General features: G+C 41.4%; 1 protein-coding gene and 1 long non-coding RNA gene across 30 annotated transcripts in view; both read right to left on the bottom strand.

Moving 5' to 3' along the window:
- The window catches only part of nrxn2 (neurexin 2), a 540,133-nt gene that overhangs the window by 206,884 nt on the left and 305,320 nt on the right, over positions 1-27,929 (bottom strand). The window lies entirely within an intron of this gene.
- On the bottom strand, positions 397-27,928 carry LOC134294415 (uncharacterized). The gene is made up of 2 exons (XR_010001325.1): positions 5,427-27,928; positions 397-3,865 (listed from the first exon to the last, which is right to left on the bottom strand). It is a non-coding gene; the product is annotated as an uncharacterized LOC134294415 (long non-coding RNA).

Here is a 27,929-nt window from a genome sequence, read left to right as displayed (position 1 = left end):
ACAGTACTAGCTGTGCCCGGCCACGCGTTGCTGTGGCGAAGTATGGTGGTATGGGAAATAAAATATTGAGAAATTGGTGGTAGTTAAGGTAAAGGGTAAAGCTTTTCCCCTGACATTAAGTCCATTATAAATGGGTTATATAGCTGTGTGGAAGGGCCTTGAGTCTACACTGCCATATAATCCAGTTAATAAAATAATCTGTATTTTATAGGCAGTGTGGAAGAGGCCTAAGTGAGGCCTAACTCTGCCTGTCCCCTGGGCTGAGTGGGTTGCTAGGAGACCAAGTGGGTGGAGCTTAGCCTTCTAATTGGCAGCAATTGGATAAAAACAATTCTTCTTCTCCCTCTAATTAGGACTTTATTTTTCTTTTCTTTTTGTTGTATGAACGTAGAGGCATGGATGAGGGGTTGTGCTGCCAAGTTTAGTGTTTCTGGGATGTGCAGTTTTGTTGTTTTGTCCTAGGCTGAAATTTCATTACCCTTTTATATATATAGATATTCTCCATATACCTCACAACCTCTAAGGATGCCTGCCATAGATGTGGGTGAAATGTCAGGAGAGAATGCTTCTGGAACATGGCCATACAGCCAGAAAGACTCACAGCAACCCAATGATTCTGGCCATGAAAGCCTTCAACAATACTTTTCACGGAGTCTCTCCGAAGTCCTAATTAATCTAGTTTTCACTCCCTCTGTCCTGAGACCTAATCTGAAATCATGGGAAAACTCCCCATTGACCTTTCACCGGCTTCTGGAACATGGCCATACAGCCTGAAAAACTCACAGCAACCCAATGATTCCGACCATGAAAGCCTTCAACAATGCTTCTAACGGAGTCTCCCTGAAGGTCTAATTAATCTAGTTTTCACTCCCTCTGTCCTGAGACCTAATCTGAAATCACGGGAAAACTCCCCCTTGACCTTTCACCTGTTTCCCTTTCTCATTGCTAAGGAATGAACATAGGAATCCAAAACATCCTCTGTCTCATGGCTTAGTTGAGTGTTCCTGCAAGACGAGAGGCTGGAGACAGATAAAGATGATCTTTGGGGTATTTTCCAACCCTAAAAATATTCTGAATTTTCCCAAAAGTCCTGTATTTTAACTCCCTTTCAGAATCCACAACTGAGCAATCTCAGACAAGCTCTGTCTCAAAACCTCAAATAAAGGAGACTCCACCTTGCTTTGAGGTTGCCTCTTGCTCTGTCAAACAGGAGGTTATTCCCAACGTTTAGTCATAATCCTTTCCCCACAATCTTCATTGCTGGAGACTCATCCTTTTTTCCCCCTATCCTCCGGAGCAGCAGAAAACAAGCTTGCTCTGCCTCCCTTGCGACAGCCTGGGAGATATTTAAAGATGGCTAACATGTCACCTTTCGCTCCTCGCTCCTCGCGGCTAAACAGCCCCAGCTGCCTCGACCAATCTCCGCAGGGCTCGCTTTCTGGATCTTTTACCCTTTGGGTCTCGAGGAAGGAGAGTAAAACAAACCGCCGAAGGAGGGGACAGAGGATGGACGGACAGGCGACAAAACCCGGAGAAGCAAAAGGTTGTCAGACTGGCCTAGTTTCAAATCCTCGTTCTCCCCATTTGGGGGGCATTTGGCATCTCATGAATAATCAAAAGCTCGGGATGATTCATCGGCTGGCAGGGAATGTGTCGCTGAGTGTTTCGGTGCAAAAAGAACATCTCTCCTGGTATTTCACTTTGGTCTCCCTCCCTCGCGCAGGCGCATTCTGGACACTTGCCCTCACAAAGGAAACCATGGACTCAGAGGTCTGATGCCGTCCATACTCTGTTGTTATATACCGTATATACTCGAGTATAAGCTGACCCGAATATAAGCCGAGGTACCTAATTTTACCACAAAAAAACTGGGGAAACATTGACTCAAGTATAAACCAAGAGTGGGACATTTCAGAAATAAAAATAGATACTAATAAAATTACATTAATTGAGGCATCAGTAGGTTAAACGTTTTTGAATATTTAAGATAAAACTGTCCAATTCTCATTATTTTCGTCTTCTTCAATGTCAATGTGCTTATGTATCCTTTTAATAATAATAGAGTAAAAATACATGTAATAATACTAATAAATATAGTAAAATAATAAGTGTAAAATATATAGATTAAAATAATAACTGTAACAATAATTGTATCTGAGTGAAATAATAAATGTATTATTATTATTGTTGCTATTATTATTATTAATAATAATAATAGAGTAAAATACAGTAGAGTCTCACTTATCCAAGCCTCACTTATCCAAGCTTCTGGATTATCCACGCCATTTTTGTAGTCAATGTTTTCAATACATCGTGATATTTTGATACTAAATTCGTAAATACAGTAATTACAACATAACATTACTGTGTATTAAACTACTTTTTCTGTCAAATTTGTTGTATGACATGATGTTTTGGTGCTTAATTTGTAAAATCATAACCTAATTTGATGTTTAATAGGCTTTTCCTTAATCCCTCCTTATTATCCAAGACATTCGCTTATCCAAGCTTCTGCCGGCCCGTTTAGCTAGGATAAGTGAGACTCTACTGTAAATGTAATAGTTACAATATTAATAGAGTAAAATAATAAATGTAATAATGATAACAAATACAGTAAAATAATAAATGTAAAAATAAATAGATTAAAAATAATAAATGTAACAATAATTGTATCGGAGTGAAATAATAAATGTATTAATAATAATAATAATAATAATAATAATATAGTAAAATAAATGTAATAGTAACAATATTAATAGAGTAAAAACAAATTTAATAATGATAATAAATAGAGTAAAATAATAAATGTAATAATAGAGTTTTGCTTATCCAATGTAAATGGGCCGGCAGAACATTGGATAAGCGAATATGTTGGATAATAAGGAGAGATTGAGGAAAAGACTATTAAACATCAAATTAGGTTATGATTTTACAAATTAAGCACCAAAACATCATGTCATACAACAAATTTGACAGAAAAAGTAGTTCAATACGCAGTAATGCTATGTTGTAATTACTGTATTTACGAATTTAGCACCAAAATATCACAATGTATTGAAAACATTGACTACAAAAATGCGTTGGATAATCCAGAATGTTGGATAAGCGAGTATTGGATAAGTGAGACACTACTGTAATTATAAATAGAGTAAAATAATGAATGTAATAATACCAATAATAATAGAGAAACATAATAAATGTACTATATATACTTGAGTATAAGCTGACTCGAATATAAGCCAGCCAGGACCCTCACCTGAGTATTAGCCAAGGGGGGCTTTTTCAGTCCTAAAAAAGGGCTGAAAAACTCAGCTTATACTCGAGTATATACGGTAAGTTCGATACCACTTTATCACAGCTACATCCAATGGGATGTGGAACGTAGAGAGAGCTTGGGAGTCTCTCCCCGGGAGCTCTGGCGCAATTCTCTGACGCAGGACTTCTCAAGGTGGCCTGGTTTCATCTCCAGGTTTTTCTTCTTGGAAGAAGGAGGGGCCGGCAAAGCCCCCTTAGCAAAGATCTGAAAGTTCATTACAAAACTATAAATCCCCCAAGCCATCAAGTCCAACCCAACTCAAAGGACTCCTCACAGATGGCCAATCATCCTCTGCGTAAAAACACCCAGAGAAGGAAATTCCATCAGACTCCAAGGCAGCACATTCATTCCTCTTTCTGTCAAGATGTTCTTCCTAACGTTTAGGTCAGGGGTCCCCAAACTAAGGCCCCCTCCAAGGTCATTGACCTGGCCCCTGTCCTAAACTTTAGACTTAGGGTTGACCTAAGTCTCTCTGGTCTTTGGAGGTCTCTTTGGTTACCTATGGTCTTATGAGATTGTCTAGATGGTCTTTGAAGTCTCTTTGGCTACCTATGGTCTTATGAGATCGTCTAGATCAGGGGTCCTCAAACTTTTTAATCCGAGGGCCGGTCCACAATCCTTCAGACTGTTGAGGGGCCGGATTATCATTTGAAAAAAAAAATACAAACAAATTCCGATGCACACTGCACATGTCTTATTGGTAGTGCAAAAACAACAACAACAATTAAAGAACGATACAATATTTAAAAATAAAAACAATTTTAACCCAACATAAACCTATCAGGATTTCAATGGGAAGTGTGCTTCTGCTTCTGGCCAATGAGATAGTCAAGTTAATTAGGGTTGTTGTTGTTGTTGTTGTTGTTGTTGTTGTGTGCCTTCAAGTCATTTCAGATTTGGGCGAGCCTAAGTCTAAAATGTATTTATTTATTATTTATTTATTTACTGCATTTATTTACTACATTTGTATCACACCATTCTCACCCCAAAGGGGACTCAGAGTGGCTTACAAAATTATATGTACATACAATATATTATATTACTAGCTGTGCCCGGCCACGCGTTGCTGTGGCAAAGTGGTGGTGGTATTGGTTAAAAATGGTTCTGTAATTTTAATTTGACGTTATTTGTATTTTTAATTAATTTTATTGTAAGTTATCTTTTTATTTATTATATTTTATTGTTTTCTTGTATTATTTTTAGTGATTTTCTGTTATTATAGTATTTTATTGTATTAATTTTTTAGCGTTTTTAATTATTTTTTAGTGTTTTTATTATTTTTTTATTGGGTTGCTAGGAGACCAAGTTGGAGGAGCTTAGCCTTCTAACTGGCAGCAATTGGCTAAAAGCAATTATTCCTCTCTCTCTCTAATTAGGACTTTATTTTTCTTTTCTTTTTGTTGTATCAACCTAGAGGCGTGGATGATGGATTGTGTTGTCAAATTTCGAGGTTGGGGGGCCTGTAGTTTTGTTGTTTTGTGGGTCGCCGTGATGCCATCACTCTTTTATATATATAGATTAGCATAGCACAATATTAGCATCTCTATATTACTATATTGAACTATACCACTATACTGTAATATTATTAGTAATATTATATGTAATATAGAATATATAATTAATATTATTATATGGTATTATTATTAGTGTTATATTGTATTAATCATGTTTTTAATCATGTTGAAGTTTTACTGCTCGGTTTAATGTTTTATCTGATTTGTGTTGTCGTGTCTGGGCATGGCCCCATGTAAGCCGCCCCGAGTCACTCCGGGGAGATGGGGCGGGATATAAGAATAAAATTATTATTATTATTATTATTATTATTATTATTATTATTATTATTATTACATTATAATAATATTATCAATATTATATGTATATACCATATATTATATTATAAAACTGAGGGCGGGGGCCAGGTACATGACCTCGGAGGGCCGCATCTGGCCCCCGGGCCTTAGTTTGGGGACCCCTGGTCTAGATGGTCTTTGAAGGTCTCTTTACTTAGCTACGGCCTTATGAGACCATCTAGATGGCTTTTGGAGGTCACCTTCCATACCTATGGTCCTATGAGGCTGTCTAGATGGTCTTTGAAGGTCTCTTTGGTTACCTATGGTCTTATGAGATCATTTAGATGGTCTTTGAAGGTCTCTTTACTTAGCTACGGCCTTATGAGACCATCTAGATGGCTTTTGGAGGTCACCTTCCATACCTATGGTCCTATGAGGCTGTCTAGATGGTCTTTGAAGGTCTCTTTGGTTACCTATGGTCTTATGAGATCATTTAGATGGTCTTTGAAGGTCTCTTTACTTAGCTATGGCCTTATGAAACCATCTAGATGGCTTTTGGAGGTCACCTTCCATACCTATGGTCCTATGAGGCTGTCTAGATGGTCTTTGAAGGTCTCTTTGGTTACCTATGGTCTTATGAGATCATTTAGATGGTCTTTGAAGGTCTCTTACTTAGCTATGGCCTTATGAAACCATCTAGATGGCTTTTGGAGGTCACCTTCCATATCTATGATCCTATGAGACTGTCTAGATCAGGGGTCCTCAAACTTTTTAAGCCGAGGGCCGGTCCACAATCCTTCAAACTGTTGAGGGGCTGGATTATCATTTGAAAAAAAAAATACAAATTCCGATGCACACTGTACATGTCTTATTTGTAGTGCAAAAACAACAACAATGAAAGAACAATACAATATTTAAAAATAAAAATAATTTTAACCAACATACATTTATCAGGATTTCAATGGGAAGTGTACTCCTGCTTCTGGCCAATGAGATAGTCAAGTTAATTAGGCTTGTTGTTGTTGTTGTTGTTGTTGTGTGCCTTCAAGTCATTTCAAACTTTGGGCGAGCCTAAGTCTAAAATGTATTTATTTATTATTTATTTATTTACTGCATTTATTTACTACATTTGTATCACACCCTTCTCACCCCAAAGGGGACTCAGAGTGGCTTACAAATTATATGTACATACAATATATTATATTATTAGCATAACACAATATTAGCATTATATATTACTTCATTGAACTATACTGTAATATTATTAGTAATATTATATGTAATATAGAATATATAATTAATATTATTATATGGTATTATTATTAGTGTTATATTGTATTACATTATAATATTATTATCAATATTATATGTATATACAATATATTATATTATAAAACTGAGGGCGGGGGCCAGGTAAATGACCTCGGAGGGCCACATCCGGCCCCCGGGCCTTAGTTTGGGGACCCCTGGTCTAGATGGTCTTTGGAGGTCTCTTTGGTTACCTATGGTCTTATGAGATCATCTAGATGGTCTTTGAAGGTCTCTTTATTTAGCTACGGCCTTATGAGACCATCTAGATGGCTTTTGGAGGTCACTTTCCTTACTTATGGTCCTATGAGACCATCTAGATGGCTTTTGGAGGTCACTTTCCTTACTTATGGTCCTATGAGACCATCTAGATGGCCTTTGGGGGTCCCTTTCCTTACCTATGTTCTTATGAAACCATCTAGATGGTCTTTGAGGGTCCCTTTCCTTATCTGTGGTCTTCTGATGGCCTGAAGAGATCATCTAGATGGCCCTTGAGGGTGCCTTTCCTTACCGATGGTCTTATGAGACCATCTAGATGGTCTTTGGGGGTCTCTTTGCTTACGTATGGTCTTATGAGGTCATCTAGATCAGGGATCCCCAAACTAAAGCCCTCCAAGGTGATTCACCTGGCCTCTGTCCTAAACTTTAGACTTAGGGTTGACCTAAGTCTGAAACGACTTGAAGACACACAACAACAACAACAATCCTAATTTTGGACTATTTCATCCTAGTCCGGCCCTCCAACAGTCTGAGTTACCGTGAACTTGCCCTCCACTTAAAAAGTTTGAGGACCCCTGGTTTAGGTAGAAGCTCTTTTTCTAGCATTTGAATCCATGGTTTTATTGTGCCAGAAGAGACAGAGAGTTTCATCTATGCTGACGATTGTGTCATCACCGCTCAGACAGGGAGCTTTGAAATGGTTGAACAGAAGCTCTCTGAAGCTTTAGGTGGTCTTACTGCCTATTACAGGGAAAACTAGTTGATTCCTAATCCATCTAAAATGCTTGTACTTTTCACCTTAAGAACAGACAAGTATCTCGAGCTCTGAGGATGACCTGGGAAGGAATCCCAGCACAACAAAATACCTGGTAGTTATCCTGGACCGTGCTCTGACTTATAAGAAGCAAAAAGTGGGTTCTAGAAATAATATCATACCAAAGCTGACTGGAACAACCTGGGGATCACAACCAGACACGGTGAAGACATCTGCCGTTGCGCTTTGCTACTGAATACGAATGCCCAGTGTGGGATACATCTCACCACGTTAAAACAGTGGACGTGGCTCTTAATGAGACATGTCACATTATCACAGGATGTCTACACCCAACACCGCTAGAGAAATTATACTCTTTAGCCAGTATTGCACCACCTGAAGTAGCAGCCAGCAATGAAAAGACCAAGGCAGTGACATCTCCTGTTCGGATATCAACCAGCATGCCAATGCCTAAAATCAAGAAATAGCTTCCTAAGATCCACAGAGATACTCGCAGGAACACCTCAGCAAGCGAGAGTCCAAAAGTGGCAGGCTAAAACCCGAAACCTCAATCTATGTTTGATACCGGATGAGAGACTGGCAACTTTTTCTATCCATGATAACTGTACTCCCGGTGGCATAGTGGGTTAAAGCCTTGTGACTTGCTGTTGTGACTCAGCCTTTGTGTGACTCTGATGAGGATTCTGGGATGCAGTTTCAAGGTGATGGGATTCAGGTTCAGGATGAGTTTCAAGATGACTCTGATGGGAATTATGGGATTCATTAAAGTCATTAATTAATCAGCCCCAAAGGGTTTTTAATAATCTATCCTGTATTTATTACGGTCTTACCTTTTATGTGTTTTTAATGTAATTTTTTATCCTGTATTGTTTTAATTGATATATTGTATTACTGTTTTATCTGTTTTATATTGTGATTGTATTATGTTGCTTATATTTTGTCCTTATGTTGTTTGGGCCTCTGCCACGGGGAGATGGTGGTGGGGTATAAATAAAGTTTTATTTATTATTATTATTATTATTATTATTATTATTATTATTATTATTATTATTATTATTATAGTAGCAACAATAATAGAGAAAAATAATAAATATAAAAATACCAATAATGATAGAGAAAAATAATAAATGTACCATATATTCCCGAGTACAAGCTGACCCAAATATAAGCCAACCAGGACCCTGACCCGAGTATAAGCCGAGGGGGGCTTTTTCAGTCTTAAAAAAAGGGCTGAAAAACTAGGCTTATACTCGTGTATATATAGTAGGCATGTCCGATCGATGAAAAAAATGTTTCAATTCTCGTTTCTAAAGTAGGGGGCGCTGGCGCTTCGATATAGAAAGTATTTCCGATTTTTTCACCCAAAAATTTCGAATATTTCCAAAAATTCGTAATGATTCTAAATGTTTCTAAAATGGCGGACACGCATGCGCAATCGCAAAAAAAAAAAAAAAAGGAACCCGGGGGGGGGGGGGACTTTTACAGGGTTCTCCCGCCCTCATTTCTTGAGCTATCCTCATCAAACCTAGCCCCCACCTTTGTGTCCATCGTGGAAGCTTCTGATTGGCCTGGGAGTGGTAGCCATGTTAGGCTGCCCTAAGCTCCCATTCTAGGTAGGTTGCAGAAACAATTTTTTTAAATATTTTTTAAAATATATTAAAAAAAATTTTGGTGGGGGGAAATTAACGAAACATTAAGAGACAATTAGAGAATGGGCCAACAATGGTTCGAATTACATTGCTGGTTGCGCTGTGAGACAATGTCTCGGAATGCGTATCAAAAAGCGAGAACAATCCGAAATAATTCCGATATACGATTCAAAACGATTTTTTGGACATGTCTAATATACAGTAAATGAATGAATTGTGTCCTAGTCTCCGGAGCTTTCTTTGCTCCAGGTTCCTAAGCTGCTCCTTATAAGTTTTGGTCTCCAAACCTGATCTCATCTCCAAAGAGGAACCAGCAAAGCAAGGCTAGCCTACAGCCTGATTCCAAATTCAATAGCTCAGCCAACGACAATCACAACGTCTCCAAAGACATTTCTCGGTAGCACTCTTGAAAAATATTCTGGCGCACTTTAGAGGAGACTTGGCTTAACATCTTAGCTTGTTTAAGGCCCTTGAGTTTTCCTGGTCTGAAAAATGGGCATGGAGAACAAATCCATGACGTGCTCCGTCGGGCTCTGGTGCCGTTTCCCTGCACATCTGTGTGTTGCTTTTAATTTACACCGCACCTTTCCGGGACCTACGGCATCTCACAATACGAGCAATTAAAATCATAGATAATAACTAAACCTGAAAGCCAATTAAGCAATCATACTAAAACGTTCATTCGGAACGGTTTTACAGTTCTATTAAAATGATCAAAAATGCAACCAATACAATAAAAGACCCGGCAATGGATGCTCAATAAACAGGAAAGCCTACGACGGGGAAACCAACGTGTTTGTGCCTCCCTTCCCGTTGTGCATTGTGGTTCCGGGAGATTTCCTTCCAAAGGACAAGCTGGCTGTGAAGGTTACAAGGTCTATAGCTCATTCCCTGTGATGAGTATGGAATGGCTTACTTAGCAAGGACCGGGGAATGGTTATTTATTTAACTTAAAGGAGTCTATACATGGCCCAGTGACAGCTTATAGTCAAAGCATTTATCAAATATTGTTAGCTTGATGGAATTTCCGCAACACATGTGCTTTGCATTCATGATTTGGCAACCTTGGCCAAGTCTTATTAGAATGCAAGAGCTCTGGGCTCCCATTCTGTTTGTCAGGATCCAGGACTGAAACAGATTGCTTTCTCTAAATGAAGTTGGATTCTTGATTTGACGGCACTAAGCTTTCCTGGCGGGTTGGACTAAATGGCCCAAGGGGTATCTTCCAACTCTCTTTATTATTATTATTATTATTATTATTATTATTATTATTATTATTATTATTTATTATGACACAGCAAACAAGATAGATATGCTGGATTTCATATCACAAAATCACAAGTCGAACACTTCCCAAGTGTCTAGGACTGTAATAATAATAATAGGGTCCGGGCTGTGGCGCAGGCAGGAGAGCAAGCCAATTAACTGCAATGAATCACTCTGACCAGGAGGTCATGAGTTCGAGACCCGCTCGGAGCCTATGTTTGTTTGTCTTTGTTCTATGTTAAAAAGGCATTGAATGTTTGCCTATATGTGTAATGTGATCCGCCCTGAGTCCCCTTTGGGGTGAGAAGGGCGGAATATAAATGCTGTAAATAAATAAATAAATATTATTATTATTTTATTATGACACAGCAAACAAGACAGACATGCTGGATTTCGTATCACAAAATCACAAGTCGAACACTTCCCAAGTGTCTAGGACCGTGTGATGTATTTTCAGATGATGCGTGCATTATTATTATTATTATTATTATTATTATTATTATTATTATTATTATTATTTTATTATGACACAGCAAACAAGACAGACATACTGGATTTCATATCACAAAATTGAACAAGTCGAACACTTCCCAAGTATTATTATTATTACTACAGTAGAGTCTCACTTATCCAAGCCTCGCTTATCCAAACTTCTGGATTATCCAACGCAGTCTGCCTTTTTGTAGTCAATGTTTGCAATATACAGTAGAGTCTCACTTATCTAACATTTGCTTATCCAACGTTCTGGATTATCCAACGCAGTCTGCCTTTTTGTAGTGAATCTTTTCAATACATTGTGATGTTTTAGTGCTAAATTTGTAAATACAGTAATTACTACATAACATTGCTGTGCATTGAACTGCTCTTTCTGTTGATTTGTTGTAAAACATGATGTTTTGGTGCTTAATTTGTAAAATCATAATGTAATTTGATGTTTAATAGGCTTTTCCTTAATCCCTCCTTATTATCCAAGATATTCGCTTTTCCAACGTTCTGCCAGCCCATTTATGTTGGATAAGTGAGACTCTACTGTATGATATTTTGGTGCTAAATTAATAAATACAGTAATTACAACATAACTTTACTGCATATTGAACTATTTTTTCTGTCAAATTTGTTGTATAACAAGATGTTTTGGTGCTTAATTTGTAAAATCATAACCTAATTTGATGTTTAATAGGCTTTCCCTTAATCCCTCTTTATTATCCAAGATATTCGCTTATCCAAGCTTCTGCCGGCCCGTTTAGCTTGGATAAGTGAGACTCTACTGTATTATTATTATTATTATTATTATTATTATTATTATTATTATTATTACTATTACTATTATTATTATTTTATTGTATGACAAAGCAAACAAGATAGACATGCTGGATTTCATAAAATAAATAAATAAATTAATAATAATAATAATAATAATAATAATAATAATAATAACATCATGTTTTACAACAAATCAACAGAAAAAGCAGTTCAATACACAGTGATATTATGTTGTAATTACTATTATTATTATTACAGTAGAATCTCACTAATCCAAGCCTCGCTTATCCAAGCCTCTGGATAATCCAAGCCATTTTTGTAGTCAATGTTTTCAATATATCGTGATATTTTGGTGCTAAATTCGTAAATACAGTAATTACAACATAATATTATTGCGTATTGAACTACTTTTTCTGCCAAATTTGTTGTATAACATGATGTTTTGGTGCTTCATTTGTAAAATCATAACCTAATTTGATGTTTAATAGGCTTTTCCTTAATGCCTCCTTATTATCCAAGATATTCGCTTATCCAAGCTTCTGCCGGCCCGTTTAGCTTGGATAAGTGAGACTCTACTGTATTATTATTATTATTTATTATGACACAGCAAACAAGATAGACATGCTGGATTTCATAAAAAATAAATAATAATAGTAATAATAATACTACTACTACTAATAATAATAATACAGTAGAGTCTCACTTATTCAAGCTAAACAGGCCAGCAGAACCTTGGATAAACGAATATCTTGGATAATAAGGAGGGATTAAGGAAAAGCCCATTAAACATCAAATTAGGTTTTATTATTATTATTATTATTATTATTATTATTATTATTATTATTATTATTAAAGCCCAGCCCATATACTGTAGACAATACTGTGATGGTCCTGTGGCATCTAACCTGTTGTATCATACTTCCTGTATGTAATAAATAATAATAGTAATAATAATATTAATAATAATAATAATAATACAGTAGAGTCTCACTTATTCAAGCTAAATAGGCCAGTAGAACCTTGGATAAACGAATATCTTGGATAATAAGGAGGGATTAAGGAAAAGCCCATTAAACATCAAGTTAGGTTTTATTATTATTATTATTATTATTATTATTATTATTATTATTATTATTAAAGCCCAGCCCATATACTGTAGATAATACTGAGTGTGATGGTCCTGTGGCATCTAACCTGTTGTATCATACTTCGTTTGTCCCTGTTTAATGGAATGATTTCTTTGGCTCTACAACATCCGGAAACATATATTTTACGTAAATCCAGAGCTCAGTGGTATTTCATGCAGCATTTTCTTTGGATCCTCCCAAGCAGCTGCCAGTTCGAATGGAAAATGTTGGTGTAAAGAGAGACAAATAACCTGAATTGGCAGTAAATAGGACATAAAAGAGAAGTAGCTACAAAGGGGATAGAAAAAGAATGATCTAAAACAGCTTGTTGCCCCATATTCTTAAGCGAATGTCTGTCTGAGTTTCCCACAATTTTTTCTTCAAAAGAAATATTCTCGATCCTTGCTTAATCCATATCTGCAGGAATGCGTTGTCCTCAAATTGTGGCAGCCCTCGGGCGCAACGAGGAGCAGATTAGAAATTCGCCAACGCATCTCTCCGCCTCAGTTTTACCCATCTGTAAAACAAGAAGTGCCCGAGCAGGAAGCCGATCGAGATCGGATCATGTATTGATCATGCTGTGAAATGGATGCAAATGCAGCATTTGATTCTTAGGCCGAAATCTAATTGCTGGTCCCACCTCGAGCACGTCCAGTGAGGCAACTGCTTGAATAAATCGACACAAATGTCAATCATTTATGGGTCTACTCTAGTTGCAACCAGCACTTGGACTTCAGCCTTAGAGGTCACGTGGAAGTCTGGTTATATTATGCTATACTAATAATATAATACAGGGGTCCCCAAACTTTTAAAACAGGGGGCCAGTTCATGACCCCTCCCCTTTGGAGGGCCAGACTATAGTTGGCCACTGAGCAATAATAATAATAATAATAATAATCATCATCATCATCATCATAAAGAGGGTTGGAAGAGACCGCTTGGGCCATTGAGTCCAAGCCCCTTCTGCCTTTGTGCACCAAAAGCACAAGCAAAGCATCCCTGACAGATGGCCTCCCAGCCTCATTGTTAATAATAATAATAATAATAATAATAATAATAATAATAATAATAATAATAATAATAATAAGTGTTGGAAGAGACCCCTTGAGCCATTTAGTCCAACCCCATTATTATTATTATTATTATTATTATTATTATTATTATTATTATTATTATTATTATTACTATTATTATGAGGGTTGGAAGAGACCGCTTGGGCCATTTAGTCCAACTACATTATTATTATTATTATTATTATTATTATTATTATTATTATTATTATTATTATTAGGATTGGAAGAGACCCCTTGGGCCATTGAGTCCAAGCCCCTTCTGCCTTTGTGCACCAAAGGCACAAGCAAAGCATCCCTGACAGATGGCCACCCAACCTCAATAATAATAATAATAATAATAATAATAATAATAATAATAATAATAACAATAATAAGGGTTGGAAGAGACCCCTCGAGCCATTTAGTCCAACCCTCTTCTGTCTTTCTGCACTAAAAACACAAGCAAGGCATCCCTGACAGATGGCCACCCAACCTCAATAATAATAATACAGTAGAGTCTCACTTATCCAAGCTAAATGGGCCAGCAGAAGCTTGGATAAGCGACGATGCGCAGCTGCGGTCAGGGGTGACCAGCTGGTTGAGGACGCAAGCGGCAGAGTTTTGTGGGGAAGGAGTTGCCAAGTTCATTCATCGCCATGGTAAGTGCCTAGATTTGAATGGCGGCTCTGTTGAGAAGTGGTATTTGGGTGTGGCTTTCAACTGCATATGGTAAATGTTTTCTCCTATACTTTTTGAGGGCACAAGCGGCAGAGTTTTGTGGGGAAGGAGTTGCCAAGCTCATTCATTGCTATGATAAGTGCCTGGATTAGAATGGCGACTATGTTGAGAAGTGGTATTTGGGTGTGGCTTTCAACTGCATATGGTAAATGTTTTCTCCTATACTTTTTGAGGGCACAAGCGGCAGAGTTTTGTGGGGAAGGAGTTGCCAAGCTCATTCATTGCTATGATAAGTGCCTAGATTTGAATGGCGACTATGTTGAGAAGTGGTATTTGGATGTGGCTTTCAACTGCATATGGTAAATGTTTTCTCCTATACTTTTTGAGGGCACAAGCGGCAGAGTTTTGTGGGGAAGGAGTTGCCAAGCTCATTCATTGCTATGATAAGTGCCTGGATTAGAATGGCGACTATGTTGAGAAGTGGTATTTGGGTGTGGCTTTCAACTGCATATGGTAAATGTTTTCTCCTATACTTTTTGAGGACGCAAGCGGCAGAGTTTTGTGGGGAAGGAGTTGCCAAGCTCCTTCATCACTATAATAAGTGCCTAGATTTGAATGGCGGCTCTGTTGAGAAGTGGTATTTGGGTGTGGCTTTCAACTGCATATGTTTTCTCCTATGCTTAGTTCATTTTTAATTCCAAAACGTAATCTACTTTCTGGATAGTCCTTGTAAATAAAATAAATAATAAATATTACCTATTATACCTTGCTCAGTATTGTCTTTTAAACAAGACTTTGGAGACCTTGGGCAGCTCCAGAACAGAAGAATAACCATAGTAAGACTAGTTTCTCAGACCCAGAAAACTTCAAAAGGTAAAAAGCAACATCCTGAACTCCACCTAAGAGGCTGGGAGTCTGCATACATTTTAGGAGGCTGAGGTTTATATACATCTTTGGACCTCACAACCTCTGAGGATGCCTGCCATAGATGTGGGTGAAACATCAGGAGAGAATACTTCTGGAACATGGCCATATAGCCCGGAAAACACACAAGTGTGTATTGCTCTATGCTTCCTATAGGAAAGGAAGGATAGAATTACAATAAAGAGAAGTTGTGCAACAAGTTCAGCAGCCTACTCTCACTTTGACCAGGTCAAGGAGCTTAGTCCAGTTTCTAGAAAGGCTTAGCCTTGACAACTTCAGAGAGCGAGGTGGAAGAATTTAAATAGATATAGATATTAGACGGATCCAAGCAGGTATTACCCTGCGAACTGTCCAACCAAGCCAGGAAACGTTGGCCCTCTAAAAGGCCTGAAGCATTCTCTCCTGACGTTTCACCCACATCTATGGCAGGACTCCTCAGAGGTTGTGAGGTCTCTCAGAAAACAGGCAAGTGGGGTTTATTATATATCTGTGGAATAATGTCCAGGGTGAGAGAAAGAAAGCACCCTTGCCTATTTGAGGCAAGTGTGAATGTTGCAATTAGCCAACAAAGAATTCCCCAGTCAGGAAGCAGCCAGGCTGTGAAGCTGCAAGGCTATTCAAGGCTAACCAAGCTGGCCAATGGCGACATTCACACTTGCTTCAAACAAGCAAGAGTTCTTTTTTCCCACCCTGGACATTATTCCACAGATATATAAACCCCACTTGCCTAGCTTCCAACTGATCTCACAACCTCTGAGGATGCCTGCCACAGATGTGGGCGAAACGTCAGGAGAGAATGCTTCCGGATCATGGCCATACAGCCTGGAAAACTCACAGCAACCTAGTGATTCCAGCCATGAAAGCCTTTGACAAGACAAATAAAGCCTAATTCCCCCAGTCTTTATAATAAAACTACAGTAGAGTCTCACTTATCCAATATAAACGGGCCGGCAGAACGTTGGATAAGCGAATATGTTGGATAATAAGGAGGGATTAAGGAAAAGCCTATTAAACCTCAAATTAGGTTATGATTTTACAAAATAAGCACCAAAACATCATGTTAGAGAACAAATTTAACAGAAAAAGTAGTTCAATACGCAGTAATGCTATGTAGTAATTACTGTATTTACGAATTTAGCACCAAAATATCATGATGTATTGAAAACATTGACTACAAAAATGTGTTGGAGAATCCAGAACGTTGGATAAGCGAGTGTTGGATAAGTGAGACTCTACTGTATATTAAAATATGTTCTGGATTAACCAATAATAGATCGCTTAACCTCCCAAAGTGAGAGATTTTGGGATAGGTAATGATAAATATCTATCTCTTTGCTTTTATGTAAGTTTTTCTTTGGTATACAGTAGAGTCTCAGTTATCCAAGCTAAATGGGCTGGCAGAACCTTGGATAAGCGAATACCTTGGATAATAAGGAGGGATTAAGGAAAAGCAAATTAAACATTACATTAGGTTATGATTTTACAAATTAAGCACCAAAACATCATGTTTTACAACAAATCTGGCAGAAAAAGTAGTTCAATACGCAGTAATGTTATGATGTAATTAAGGAAAAGCCTATTCAAGAGAAAGGAGACTCCACCAGTTCCAAATAGTATATCAGGGCCAGCTAACACCTCCCAACAAAAGATTCCCCCAGGCAGGAAGCAGCCAGGCTTTGAAGCTGCAAGGCTATTCAGTGCTAATCAAGGCGGCCAGCGGCAACGTTCCCACTTGCCTCCAACACACAAGAGTTCCTTCTCCCGCCCTGAACATTATTCCATAAACACATATGGAATAGTTTCCGACAGACCTCACAACGTCTAAGGATGCCTGCCATAGATGTGGGCGAAACGTCAGGAGAGAATGCTTCTGGAACATGGCCAAACACACAACAACCCAACTCGGACAATCCATTCACATTTCCAAAATATATATCTGTCATTCAAAGCTGCCGCTGAGCATCTTATTAAAAAAACTTCCCATTTAAAGACAAACATCTTAACAAGAGGTTATTATTTATAACTTGTCATTCTTTTCCAAGGCATCCTCACAACAACAACTCAGCAAAAGATAGATTGTGGTTAGATAGAGGGAATGAAAGATCCAACATCGCACAATGATGTGTTTTGCTTCGCCAGGGTTTTGAACCTTGATCTCACAAAGTCCCAGTCCAGTGACTTACAACTAGACATTCTTGTTCTGGATTGGTTCCTCCTATGTGTGTTGTTTGCCCTGTGTGCCCTTTGGTATGATACAAAACAAAACACATCATAGCATCCTAGAGTTGGAACAGATCTTATTCTGCCAGGCAGGAAGACACAATCCGAACCCTCCCAACAGATGCCCATCCAACTTCTGTTCACAAATCTCAAAAGGTTTGGAACAAAGAGACTCCTTAATGTAGATTTAGTGTATACACTTTAAATTAATGTAGATTTAGTGTATATACTCTATATATAAGCCTAGTTTTTCATCCTTTTTTAAGACTGAAAAAGCCCCCCTCGGCTTATACTCAGGTGAGGATCCTGGTTGGCTTATATTTGGGTCAGCTTATACTCGATAATATATGGTACTAGCTGTGCCCAGCCACACGTTACTGTGGCAAAGTGGTGGTGGTATTGGTTAAAAGTTGTTGTGGAATTTTTATTTGACATTATTTGTATTTTTTTTAATTAATTTTATTGTAACTTATCTTTTTTATTTATTATATTTTATTATTTTGTTGTATTATTTTTAGTTATTTTGTTATAGTATTTTATTGTATTAATTTTTTAGTGTTTTAAATTATTTTTATTGTATTATTTGTATGTATTTTATTTTTTATTCTTTTATTAACACTGGGCTGAGTGGGTTGCTAGGATACCAAGTGGGCGGAGCTTAGCCTTCTAAGTGGCAGCAATTGGATAAAAACAATTATTGCTCTCCCTCTAAGTAGGACTTTATTTTTCTTTTCTTTTTGTTGTATCAACCTAGAGGCATGGATGATGGGTTGTGTTGTCAAATTTTGAGGTTGGGGGGCCTGTAGTTTTGTTGTTTTGTGGGTCGCCGTGATGCCATCACTCATTTATATATATAGATATTTATATTTTTCTCTATTATTATTGGTATTATTACATTTATTATTTTTCTCTATTATTGTTGCTACTATTACATTTATTTTACTCTATTTGTATTATTATTATTAATACATTTATTATTTCACTCATTTTATTATTATTATTGCATTTCTTATTGCACTCTATTATTACATGTATTATTTTCCTGTATTTAGTATTATTATTATTACATGTATTATTTTACTCTAGTATTATTATTAAAAGGATACATAAGCACATTTACATTGAAGAAGATGAGAATAATGATTTGATCAGAGTTGGACAGTCTGATCTTAAATTTGAGCTTTGTGTAAATACAGTAGAGTCTCACTTATCCAAGCTAAACAGGCCGGCAGAAGCTAGGATAAGCGAATATCTTGGATAATAAGGAGGGATTAAGGAAAAGCCTATTAAACATCAAATTAGGTTATGATTTTACAAGTTAAGCACCAAAACATCATGCACTGGATAATCCAGAACCTTGGATAAGCGAGTCTTGGATAAGTGAGACTCTACTGTATTTTCTATGGTATATTTTGGTGCTAAATTCATAAATACAGTAATTACAACATAACATTACTACGTAATGAACTCCAGCAGAGTCTCACTTATCCAAGACTCGCTTATCCAAGGTTCTGGATTATCCAACGCATTTTTGTAGTCAATGTTTTCAATATATCGTGATATTTTGGTGTTAAATTCGTAAATACAGTAATTACTACATAACATTACTGCGTATTGAACTACAGTAGAATCTCCCTTATTCAAGACTCCCTTATCCAAGGTTCTGGGTTATCCAAGGCATTTTTGTAGTCAATGTTTTCAATATATCATGATATTTTGGTGCTAAATTTGTAAATATAGTAATTACAACATAATATTACTGCATATTTAACTACAGTAGAGTCTCACTTATCCAAGACTCGCTTATCCAAGGTTCTGCATTATCCAAGACATTTTTGTAGTCAATGTTTTCAATATATCGTGATATTTTGGTGCCAAATTCGCAAATACAGTAATTACAATATAACATTACTGCGTATTGAACTACCTTTTCTGTCAAATTTGTTGTATAAAATGATGTATTGGTACTTAATTTGTAAAATCATAACCTAATTTGATGTTTAATAGGCTTTTCCTTAATTTCTCCTTATTATCCAAGATATTTGCTTATCCAAGCTTCTGCTGGCCCGTTTAGCTTGGATAAGTGAGACTCTACTGTAATAATAATAATAATAATATGACGCAAAAACACGGTATGGCACAGCAAACAAGATATATATGCTGGATTTCATTTGTTGTGTCTTTGTGTCAGAATAATGATGGTGATGATGATGATAATAATAATAATAACTTTATTCTTGTATCCTGTCCCATCTCCCTAAGGGGACTCATGGCGGTTTACATGGGGACCAGGCCCAACAATATACAATAAAATACAACAATATAAAATACAAACCAATTGCAACAGATTAATGTATCAAAACTATAAAACACAACATCACAAAATAAAAATGTAGCCAGTGGACAAAGGCGACATAATGGCACCTCAAGCTTCAGTCTTGGAGGAGAGGAATAAAATTATAATTGTGCAATGTGTTAGGAGTGCTAATCGCAATAGTAAAAAGGTAAAGGTTTTTCCCTGACGTTAAGCCTTGTTGTGTCCGACTCTGGGGGTTGGTGCTCAACTCCATTTCTAAGCCGAAGAGCCAGCGTTGTCCGTAGACACCTCCAAGGTCATGTGGCCACTGGCATGACTGCATGGAGCGCCGTTATCTTCCCGCCGGAGCGGTACCTATTGATCTACTCACATTGGCATGTTTTCGAACTGCTAGGTTGGCAGAAGCTGGAGCTTACAGCAGGCGCTCACTCCACTTCCCGGATTTGAACCTGGGACCTTTTGATCTGCAAGTTCAGCAGCTCAGCGCTTTAACACATTGAGCCACCAGCACCGCATTAGCTAGTGATAAAGTGCAGAAGACTAGGATTTCAGGAGAGGCAGGGACTCAATCTTCCTTCTTGGCAGGGAGTTGGAATGGATAACCTTTGTGGTCCCTTTCCAACTCTAGGATTCTGTACCTCACAACCTCTGAGGATGCCTGCCATAGATGTGGGTGAAATGTCAGGAGAGAATACTTCTGGAATAAGGCCCAGAAAACACACAACAACCTTGTGATCCCGGCCGTGAAAGCCTTTGACAACACATCAGGAAGTCCTTCCTAACATTTACCGTATATACACGAGTATAACCCTAGATTTTCAGCCCTTTTTTAGGACTGAAAAAAAAAACCCCTCCTTGGCTTATACTCGGGTGAGGGTCCTGGTGGGCTTATATTCAGGTCGGCTTACACTCAAATATATATGGTAATTTTATTGGTATCTTGGCTTATACTGGAGTCAATGTTTCCCCAGTTTTTTGTGGTAAAATTAGGTGCCTCGGCTTATATTGGGTCGGCTTATTTATTTATTTATTATTTACAGTATTTCTATTCCGCCCTTCTCACCCCGAAGGGAACTCAGGGCAGATCACATTACACATATAGGCAAACATTCAATGCCTTTTTAACATAGAACAAAGACAAGACAAGCATAGGCTCCGAGCGGGCCTCGAACTCATGACCTCCTGGTCAGAGTGATTCATTGCAGCTAGTTTCAGCTGGCTTGCTCTCCAGCCTGCGCCACAACCTGAGCCCTTATACTCGAGTATATACGGTAATTTTATTGTTATCTCGGCTTATACTGGAGTCAATGTTTTCCCAGTTTTTTTGTGGTAAAATTAGGTGCCTTGGCTTATATTCGGGTTGGCTTATACTCGAGTATATACGGTAGGTGGAAAATGCTTTAGTAGGAAGGTGGCTTTAAAAGCCCACATCCCAGCATGTGCTCCAGAGCTTCCTTTGCACAATGGGACGTGCCAGGTGGAAGAGACAGGAAGGAAACGCCATCTCACGCCCCGCCTAAAACATGTCAAAGGGTCGGCAGAGAGGAAAGGAGAAAATACATGAATTCCCAGCTTCTCGGGCTCAGCTCTTTCCCTGAACTGCTGTTGGCATGGCCTTTGCCGAGAGGAGAAGGAAAAGCCGCCTCCTCCCTGCCATCGCTGCTTCTCGGCATTGGTGAGCGGCACGTGAACAAAGAGCCACTCGCTGCCAAGATGCCTCGCAAGGGTCCCTGGCACAACCCGGAGCAGATCTCCCTCTCCCCAATTCCTCCCTTTTCCTGAACGAAACGCATCCTTTCGATGCAAGCGGGCCAAAATGGAGACCCGTCGGCATCTCTGCAGCTGGCGCACGGCACACAAAACAAGACGGCCCCAATGCACGAGAAAGGGGCAAAACAAGGCAAAGCCTCCAACCGTATTTGCCGGGAGAATCATGGCTCAACGCAAACGACCGGATGGCACTTACAGAGAGCAGAGGCACCCCAAAAACATGCAGACTCTTTTGAGTCACAACTGGTGTGATACCCGCCACATATGGGCATGCAGACACATCCGAGCTAGAATCGAGAAACAAATGGGATATGGGACCCAGAAATGGGTTTCGGAGAGGTTGGTTCAGTTGTACATGTTAGAGGAGGAATTGGGAAGCCAGGTAATTTCCACACACACACACATGGAAGCCAGGTAATTTCCACACACACACACACACACACACACTTTGTGTTGTGATCACAACTGGTTTGATGCCCCCCACATATGGGCATGAAGACACATCTGAGCTAGAATCGAGAAAGAAATGGGATATGGGACCCAGAAATGGTTCAGTTGTACATGTTAGAAGAATTGGGAAGCCAGGTAATTTTAACACACACACACACACACACACACGTTGTGTTGTGAGAGAAGCGACCAGGTGCTGGGGAGGCCCAGCTCTTACATAATGCCAAGGAGAGCGCGACAAGAGGGCTACCTTTTTCATCCCAGGTAAAAGGAGAAACTGTCAATCACAAGGCCCTGCGGGTTGTTGTGTGTTTTCCGGGCCGTATGGCCATGTTCCAGAAGCATTCTCTCCTGACGTTTCGCCCACATCTATGGCAGGCATCCTCAGAGGTTGTGAGGTGTATGGAGAAACTAAGCAAGGAAGGTTTATATATCTGTGGAAGTTCCTGGGTGGAGGGAATAACTCTTGTCTGTTGGAGGCCAGTGTGAATGTTGTAATAATTAATTAATTAATTTCCATAAATTAATCAATTAATTTCCATCATTTCTATCCCATCCTTCTCACCCAAAGGGACTCAGGGTGGTAATTAATCACTATTGCTAGCATTAAATGCCCTCCCCAGCCTCGCATCATGGCCTGGGGGGAATTCTTTGTTCAGAGTCGTTAGCTGCCCCTGATTGATTCCTGTCTGGAATTTCTCTGTTTTCTGAATTTGGCTCTTTATTTACTGTCCTGATTTGAGAGTTTTTAAATATTGAGAGCTAGATTTTATTCATTTTTCATGGTTTCCTCCTTTCTGTTGAAATTGTCCAAATTGTGGATTTCAATGGCTTCTCTGTGTTGTCTGACATAATAGTTGTTAGAGTGGTCGAGCATTTCTGTGCTCTCAAATAATATACTGTGTCCAGGTTGGTTCATCATGAACATGGTTCATCTGGAACATGGCCACACAGCCCGGAAAACACACAACAACCCTGTGCCAGCCATGAAAGTCTTTGACAACACAAGGCCCTTTGTTGGGTCTGAGCCTGGGTCTGCTTGGCGGTGGAGCCCTTTGTGACAAAAACAAGGAGCCTGCCCATCATGGGTTCAAATCCAGCCCGACCCCAAGTAGCTTCAACTCTGTCCCAACACAAGTCTCTCTTCCCCAGTCTTGTTTGGAGCTTGGATTCCCCCAAAGATAGACATCAGCTTGGTTTTGGAGAAAACACAATGCCTTGCTTTTGTACTCCCATCTTCCGCCATTGCTTATTCCTTGCCCGACAATCACTTTCTCATTCAACTACTCAGAAAGCCATGCTCATCTTGGGGGGTGGGTTGGACTCGGACTCCAATGGACTTAGTGTGAGTGGGCGTGGGTCCTATTGGGACCAAGTGGGTTGGTGGGAAGAATTGGAAGCCTGTTTTCTGCTGCTCTGTAGTCCAGAAACAATGGAGCCATGAGTTCACATTGCAGGAAAAGAGACCCCATCTCAATATTCTGACAAACTTTCTGACTCTCTGAACTCTCTAGCAGTGGAATAGGCTGCCTGGGAGGTCTAGTGGAATCTCATTTTTAAGCAGAGGCTGGATGGCCATCTGTTGGGAGGGCTTGGATGGTGCCTTCTTGCCTAGAAGGGTAGGGTTGGACAGGATGATCCTGAGGGTCCCTTCCAACTCTAGGATTCTATGAGGCTGGATGGCCATCTGTTGGGAGGGGTTGGCAAAGTGTCTTCCTGAAAATGTGCACAACACTGCAGGAACGGAGTTGCACTGGATGGCCCTGGAGAGTCCTTTCCATTCTCTGATTCCATGAGGCTGGATAGCCATCTGTAGAGAGGGTTTGGATTGTGTCTTCCTGCATCATAGAACTGAGTTAGATTGGATGGGGGGGGGGTCTCTTTCACCTCTATGATTCTATGAGGCTGGATGGACATCTGTTGAGGGCTTAGATGGTGTCTTCCTGCATAAGTGGATGGACTGGGGGGGGGGGTCCCTTCCACCTTTGTAATTCTACAAAGTTGGATGGCCATCTGTGAAGAGGGCTTCCAGCACAATAGAAGGGGATTGGACTGGATGGCCCTGGAAGGTCCTTTCCATTCTGCGACTCTATGAAGATGGAGGGCCATCTGTTGGGAGGGCTTTGAAGGTACCTTCCTGCAGAACGGAAGGGGGCTGGACTAGATGGTCCTGGGGATCCTTTCTATGACAACATGAGGATGGAGGGACATCTGTTGGGAGGGCTCAGAGGGGGCCTTCCTGCAGAACAGATGGGGGGTGGACTGCCTGGCCATGGGATGGTTTTTACACCTCGATGAAACCATGGTTGGGTGGCCATTTGTTGGGAGGGCTTGGAAAGTGCCTTCCTGCAGAAGGACTGGTCTAGCTGGCCCTGAGATGACCTTTCCAGTCCACCTCGATGAAGTTAGTTGGCCATTTATTGGGAGGCTTGGACAGTGCCTTCCTATAGAAGGACTGGCCTGGCTGGCCCTGGGGATCCTTTCTATGACTCTACGGGGCTGGATGGCCATTTAATGAGAGGGCTTGGATGGTGTCTTCCTGCAGAAGAACTGGACTGGACTGGCTGGCTCTGGGATGGCCATGCCACATCTATGAAGTTAGATGGCATTTGTTGGGAGGGCTTGGAAAGTGCCTTCCTGGAGAACAGACGGGTGGGAGACTGGCCCTGGCTGGACCTGGGGAGGCTTTCTATGACTCTATGGGGCTGGAGGGCCATTTGTTGGGAGGGTTTGGATGGTGCCTTCCTGTAGAATAGGATAGACTGGATAGTCTATGGGTCCATAAAGTTGGATGGCCATTTGCTGGGAGGGCTTGGAGGGTGCCTTCCTGCAGAAGGACTGGAGGGGCTGGCTCTGGGATGGCCTTTCCACCTCTATGAAGTTGGATGGAGATTTGTTGGGAGGGCTTGGAAGGTGCCTTCCTGGACGGGTGGGGGGCTGGACCTGGGGAGCCTTTCTATAACTCTATGGGGCTGGAGGGCCATTTGTTGGGAGGGCTTGCACGGTGCCTTCCAGTAGAGCAGGCTGGATTGTTCTAGGACTATGAAGTTGGAGGGACATTTGCTGGGAGGGCTTGGATGATGACTTCCTGCAGAACAGATGGGGGCTTGACTGGGCTGGTGGGCCATTTGTTGGGAGGGCTCAGAGGGTGCCATCCTGCAGAACAGACAAGGACTGGCCTGGCTCGCCCTGGGATGGTCTTTCCATCTCTATGAAGTTGGATGGCCATTTGTTGGGAGGGCTTGGATGGTGCCTTCCTACAGAAAGAACTGGCCTGGCTGGCCCTGGGGAGCCTTTCTCTGACTCTACGAGGCTGGAGGGCCATTTGCTGGGAGGGCTTGGATGGTGCCTTTCTGGAGAACAGACGGGTGGGGGGCTGGACTGGATGGCCTTGGGGAGCCTTCCTATGACTCTATGGGGCTGGAGGGCCATTTATTGAGAGGGCTTGGATGGTGTCTTCCTGCAGAAGGACTGGCCTGGCTGGCCCTGAGATGGCTTTTCCAGTCCACCTCGATGAAGTTGGTTGGCCATTTGTTGGGAGGGCTCAGAGGGTGCCATCCTGGAGAACAGGCTGGGCTGTTCTATGACTGTGATGGCACCTCTTATGTGTCTGTGAAGTTGGATGGCCATTTGCTGGGATAGCTTGGATGGTGCCTTCCTGCAGAACAGATGGGTGGGGGGCTGGCCCTGGCTGGACCTGGGGAGCCTTTCTATGACTCTATGGGACTGGAGGGCCATTTGTTGGGAGGGCTTAGAAGGTGCCTTCCTGTAGAGCAGGCTGGATTGTTCTATGACTATGAAGTTGGAGGGCCTTTTGCTGGGAGGGCTGGACCTGGTGGGACCTGGGGAGCCTTCCTATGATTCTATGGGGTTGGAGGGCCATTTATTGGGAGGGCTTGAATGGTGCCTTCCTGCAGAAGGACTGGCCTGGCTGGCCCTGGGATGGCCTTTCCACCTCTCTGAACTTGGGAGGGCTCGGAGGGTGCCTTCCTGGAGAACAGACGGGTGGGGGGCTGGACTGGATGGCCTTGGGGATCCTTTCTACGACTCTACGAGGCTTGATGACCATTTGTTGGGAGGGCTCAGAGGGTGCTTTTCTGCAGAATGGATGGGCTGGACCGGGGGAGCCTTCCTATAACTCTATGGGGCTGGAGGGCCATTTGTTGGGAGGGCTTGCACGGTGCCTTCCTGTAGAGCAGGCTGGATTGTTCTATATGAAGTTGGAGGGCCATTTGCTGGGAGGGCTTGGAGGGTGCCTTCCTGGAGAACAGACGGGTGGGGGGCTGGACTGGATGGCCTTGGGGATCCTTTCTATGACTCTATGAGGCTGGATGGCCATTGTTTGGGAGGGCTTGGATGGTGTCTTCCTGCAGAAGGACTGGACTGGCTGGCTCTGGGATGGCCTTTCCACCTCTATGAAGTTGGGTGGCCATTTGTTGGGAGGGCTCAGAGGGTGCCTTCCTGGAGAACAGATGGACTGGACCTGGGGAGCCTTCCTATAACTCTATGGGGCTGGAGGGCCATTTGTTGAGCGGGCTTGGGTGGTGTCTTCCTGTAGAAGGACTAGACTGGCTGGTTCTGGGATGGCCTTTCCACCTCTATGAAGTTGGATGGCCATTTGTTGGGAGGGCTTGGATGATGACTTCCTGCAGAACAGATGGGGGCTTGACTGGGCTGGTGGGCCATTTGTTGGGAGGGCTTGGAGGAGGCCTTTCTGGAGAACAGACGGGTGGGGGGCTGGCCCTGGGGAGCCTTCCTATAACTCTATGGGGCTGGAGGGCCATTTGTTACGATGGCCCAGAAGGTGCCTTCCTGTAGAGCAGGCTGGATTGTTCTAGGACTATGAAATTGGAGGGCCATTTGCTGGGAGGGCTTGGAGGGTGTCTTCCTGGAGAACAGACGGGTGGGGGGCTGGACCTAGTGGGACCTGGGGAGCCTTTCTATGACTCTATGGGACCGGAGGGCCATTTGTTGGGAGGGCTCAGAAGGTGCCTTCCTGTAGAACAGGCTGGGCTGTTCTATGACTGTGATGGCACCTCTATGAGTCTACTATGAAGTTGGATGGCCATTTGCTGGGAGGGCTTGGATGATGACTTCCTGCAGAACAGATGGGGGCTTGACTGGGCTGGTGGGCCATTTGTTGGGAGGGCTTGGAAGGTGCCTTCCTGGAGAACAGATTGGGGACTGGACTGGATTGCCTTGGGGAGCCTTCCTATGACTCTATGGGGCTGGAGGGCCATTTATTGAGAGGGCTTGGATGGTGTCTTCCTGCAGAAGGACTGGAGGAGCTGGCTCTGGGATGGCCTGTCCACCTCTGCGAAGTTGGATGGAGATTTGTTGGGAGGGCTTGGAGGGTGCCTTCCTGGAGAGCAGTTTGGATTGTTCTATGACTATGAAGTTGGAGGGCCATTTGCGGGGAGGGCTTGGATGATGACTTCCTGCAGAACTGATGGGTGGAGGGCTGGACCTGGTGGGACCTGGGGAGCCTTCCTATGACTCTATGGGGCTGGAGGGCCATTTATTGGGAGGGCTCAGAGGGTGCTTTTCTGCAGAACAGATGGGCTGGCCCTGGGGAGCCTTCCTATGACTCTATGGGGCTGGAGGGCCATTTATTGAGAGGGCTTGGATGGTGTCTTCCTGCAGAAGGGCTGGCCCTGGGATGGCCTTTCCACCTCGATGAACTTGGGAGGGCTCGGAGGGTGCCTTCCTGGAGAAGAGACGGGTGGGGGGCTGGCCCTGGGGAGCCTTCCCATGACTCTATGGGTCTCCCCCCCTCCCTCCCCCCCCCCCCCCCGGGAGCCGGCT

Source organism: Anolis carolinensis, unplaced genomic scaffold, assembly GCF_035594765.1.
Source record: "Anolis carolinensis isolate JA03-04 unplaced genomic scaffold, rAnoCar3.1.pri scaffold_14, whole genome shotgun sequence".
Taxonomy (NCBI): Eukaryota; Metazoa; Chordata; class Lepidosauria; order Squamata; family Dactyloidae; genus Anolis; species Anolis carolinensis.
Note: the sequence above shows the minus strand (reverse complement) of the source record. Positions and strands in the feature narration are given on the sequence as shown.